The following is a 4,569-nucleotide window of genomic DNA, read 5'->3' as shown; positions in this document are numbered from 1 at the left end:
CCATTTACTGTTAAACATGCTCATAAATGATTCTTTACTTCTTTAGCACTGAAAGAATATCTGTAATATTACGTGAATATCTGTAAAAGTCAGGTTTTCCTATTAACTCTGTCTGCTAGCATAGCGTCTCTTCTTCACTGGTGGAATAACTGCATGCCAACCGACCACTGGGTTACCAGCGCCCTCTGCTGGTCTAAACAAATATCTGACGTAAATACAGTAAAATGACTGTTTTTTTTTTAAAAGTCCAATTGTTAAGGCACAAAATACATTTTCAGTTGCACTTTTAAAAAGAATAAGAACTATTATGCAGTTTTGAATTGTTTATTATAGAACCAGAATTTAAATTAATAGGTTTCTTCATTTGTATCATTCCTTTATTTATTTCATTCAAGATTTATTTTTAGTTAAATTGCATCATTTTGAATAGTTTATCAAGGGATTCTTTTGACAATGAAAAATAAAAAGGAAAATAGTACAGTATTTTCCCCAAAAAAATAAAGGAATATTTTTCAGTCATTTGTCAACATTCCCATTTTGTAAAATAAATCGTGAGAAAATCGTATCGTGAACCCAGTATCGTGAATCAAATCGTATCGGGAGTTGAGTGAATCGTTACATCCCTAGTATATACACATACATATGTATCCCACACCCAACATCAATTCATCATGGCGGCAAGGAAAACCTTCTGTTAAGCAGCAGGAACCTTGTGTGGATCCCATTCCTATGATGAACAGCCATCTACGTTATGCTGTGTTGGGTGTGTGCAGAGGAAAGGGTGGGGACAGAGTTGTTGAGACTCTGTAACTCCACACTGAGGATCCCACAGACCTGCAAGACAAAAGCCAGAAGGAGTACAGGAGCAAACACACAAGGGAAGAAGCAGACATAGAGGGAGTGTTAGAGAGAGGAATGGGACCCTCTCCGGTCCCTCTCTAACCTAAATGACCTCTCTCTTAACGCCCTCTCCATCCTCTCTCCAACCGAGCATGCCCCCACACCGGCAGTCTATGCCTATTGCATCTTAACTATGAGCTATGAGCTGGTTCCTAACTAAAAGCTTTACCAAAGAGGAATGTTTTGAGCCTAACCTTAAAGGTAGAGAGGGTGTCTGCCCCCCGAACTGTGGTTGGTAGATGGTTCCAGAGAAGTGGGGCCTGATAACTGAAAGCTCTTCCTCCTATACTACTTTTAAAGACAAATGGAACAACGAGTAGTTCAGCATTTTGAGAGTGTAGTGTTCTGGGGGGATTGTATGGCACTACAAGCTCCTTGAGATAGACTGGTACCTGTCCATTTAGGGCTTTATAAGTGAGAAGAAGAATCTTGAATTCTATTCTATATTTTATGGGAAGCCAATGCAGAGAGGCTAATACAGGAGTAATGTGATCTCTTCTCCTAGTTTTAGTCAGTACACGTGCTGCAGCATTTTGAACCAGCTGAAGTGTCTTAAGCGACTTGCTCGGGCAGCCTGCTAAAAGAGAATTACAATAATCCAGTCGAGAGGTAACAAAAGCATGGACTAGCTTTTCGGCGTCGCCCTGAGACAGGATAGATCTGATTTTAGCAATGTTACGGAGATGAAAGAAGGCAGTTCTTGAAGTTTGTTTTATATCAGCGCCTTAAGACGTATGCATTGAGGGAAACAAACATCTTATTCTACACAACAAAATTTTAGGTTATGTATATAACCCTGGTTTTATGAGTAATATGCGTGAGATGTCTCACTATGGGATGCAACCTCTGTCTGCATTCCAATCCTGATTGGCCGGTGAAGTGGGTCCGTTCGCAAGGGGGAGACCCACCTCCTGTAAAAGGAGGACGCGGACAGGTGCGCACCATTCAAAATAAGCACCTCTTCTCCTCATTCGAGCAAGAAGGGTAGTCTGGTGAAACATCGCACTCATATTACTCAAACGTCCAGCATGTAAAAGCACACAAACCTGAGGGGGGATGTCCAACTCGCCGCCGCACGGATGTCCTGAACAGACACTCCCCTGAACAAAGCCCAGGATGTGGCAAGACCCTGAGTCTAGTGTGCACGCAGACCCGTAGGTGGCTGCAAACCCTGACACGAGTAAGCCAAAGCAATAGCCTCCACCACCCACTGTGACAGGCATTGCTTAGTAATAGGCTTCCCCTTACGGGGATTGGCCCAGGAGACGAACAGCTGATTGCTCCTCCTGAGGCCCCTTTTCATATTCATCTAAGTGCGGATCGCACAAATTGGACATAACACGTCCTGTCGCTGCTCACCATGCAAGGCAGAAAATGCCAAAAGGTCAATGGGAGAACACGAGCCCACAACCTTCGGCACAAAAGCCGCGTTAGGTCTCAAGATGATCTTCGCATCACCTGGGAAAAGCTGAGCGCACAATGGATGAACCGAGAGTGCATGGATGTCACCGACCCTCTTGGCCGAAGCCAGAGCCAGCAACAAGACAGCCTTAAGAGAGGCGAACTTCAGGCCCGCCTCCTCCAGTGGTTCGAAAGGAGGACGTTTAAGTCCCTCCAAAACCACCGCCAGATCTCACGGTGGCACCAGTGATCTTAACACGGGCGGAGCCTACGCGCCCCCTTCATAAACCGGCAGATCAGCAGGTGTTGACTGGCCAATTTATCCCCAAAGCCAACGTTTTTGTCAATCAGGTCCTATAAGAAATTCTAAACTCACTCCCACCGGGCACTGAAAAGGGATGTGGTTCCTCTGAAGGCACCACCCCTCAAACAGCCTCCACCTAAACCAAATTTGGCCAGCAGTGTAATTATATTTGGCCCACGGGGCAATCCCAAATGACTACTAGAGCTGGCCCGCCAGTATTATAGACAAATCTGACAAAACCAGGAAGTAAACAGCGCATTCACCACTAATACTACAAATCTCATAATGTTCTGCTGTTGTTTTGGTGCGTCAATCAGGTCGGACCCAGAAAAGAAGTACAACGTCCAAACGTTCAACTACAAACGGACAGTAGTCATAGCGACTTCACGCTACAACTTGCACCGTGCGACCTATTCCCAAAAATGGCAAAAAGAAAGGCAGAAAACCGGAGCTTTCTGGACAAGTGGGAGGAAGAATATCTGTTTAGATATGTAAAAGACAGACCTGTTTGTCTTGTTTGTGGAGTCAACGTGGCTATAACTAAAGAGTACAACTATAGACAACACTATGAAACAAAACACCATGACAAGTACAAGGACCTGGACATGACTCATAGGAGGCACAAAGTAGAGGAGATGAAAAGAAGTTTGGCTTCACAACAGAATATGTTCAAAAAAGCCACATCACAAAGTGTGGCTGCTGTAAAGGCTAGTTATATTGTGGCAGCAGAGATTGCAAAATCAGCCCGGCCCTTTAATGAGGGAGAGTGTGAAAAAGTGTATGATGAAAGTTGGTGACCTCGTGTGCACAGAGAAAAAGCAAGCATTTTCAAACGTGAGCCTGAGCAGAAACACAGTAGCTGAGCGCACATGTGATCTTGCCACCAATCTATATGACCAGCTGATGAAAAAGGGAAAAGATTTCGTTGCATTCTCCCTTGCTGTGGATGAGAGCAGCAACGCATCTGATACTGCTCAGCTGTCAGTCTTCATCCGTGGAGTGGACTCAAATCTGTGTGTTACGGAGAAGCTATTGGGATTAAAATCAATGAATGACACAACCACAGGAAAGGAAATCTTTGAGGAGGTTTCCAAATGTGCAACTGAAATAAAGCTGCCGTTGGATAAACTTGTGGGATTAGCGACAGATGGTGCGCCAGCGATGTGCGGTAAAAAGAGTGGACTGGTGGGCAGGGTTAGGGAGAAGTGCGGGAAGAGAACTATGCAGGTGAGCTAACTGTTTATCACTGCATCATACATCAGGAATCACTGTGTGGCAAAGCCCTAAAGATGGAACATTTTATGACCACAGTAACACAAGTAGTTAACTTGATAAGAGCCAAAGGTCTGAATCACCGCCAGTTTAAGTCTTTTCTGGAGCAATGTGGTTCGGAATACGCGGACGTGCCGTATCACACAGAGGTGAGATGGTTAAGCCGAGGAAAAGTACTGAACAGATGTTTCGAGCTGCGTGAGGAAACAGGAACTGCTCAGTAATCCCTTTGCAGTTGATGTGGAAAACGCACCAACAAACCTCCAAATGGAGCTGATTGAACTCCAGTGTAATGACACGCTGAAGTCAAAGTATGATGCTGTGGGTGCCGCACAGTTTCCACAGTTCATCCCTGCCACAATGCCTCAGCTCCGCACCCAAGGTGCTCAGATGCTCTCCATGTTCGACAGCACTTACCTATGTGAGCAACTTTTCTCTTCTATGAAGATGACCAAAACATCTCACAGGAGATGTCTGACTGATGAACACCTTCGCGCAATACTGAGGATTTCCTCAGCTCAGAGCCTGAGCCCAGACATTGATGAATTGATGAACTAGCATCCAAGAAGAGATGCCAGGTATCTGGTTTGGACACATCAGATTAGATCAGTGTGTAGCAAACTGAGCAATAATTACCCTTTTCTTTATTCACTTTTTCTTGCTACTCCAAGGCATGGGCTTGAATGGTTGAT

At 44.7% G+C, this 4,569-nt stretch overlaps 1 pseudogene; it reads left to right on the top strand.

Moving 5' to 3' along the window:
• Positions 1-2,999: 2,999 nt before the first annotated feature.
• Positions 3,000-4,101, top strand: LOC114462229 (general transcription factor II-I repeat domain-containing protein 2-like; annotated as a pseudogene).
• Positions 4,102-4,569: the final 468 nt, after the last annotated feature.

The sequence above is a fragment of the Gouania willdenowi genome, chromosome 4, assembly GCF_900634775.1.
Source record: "Gouania willdenowi chromosome 4, fGouWil2.1, whole genome shotgun sequence".
Lineage (NCBI taxonomy): Eukaryota > Metazoa > Chordata > Actinopteri > Blenniiformes > Gobiesocidae > Gouania > Gouania willdenowi.
The sequence above is the reverse complement of the archived record's forward strand: the minus strand, read 5'-3'. Positions and strand labels throughout refer to the sequence as shown.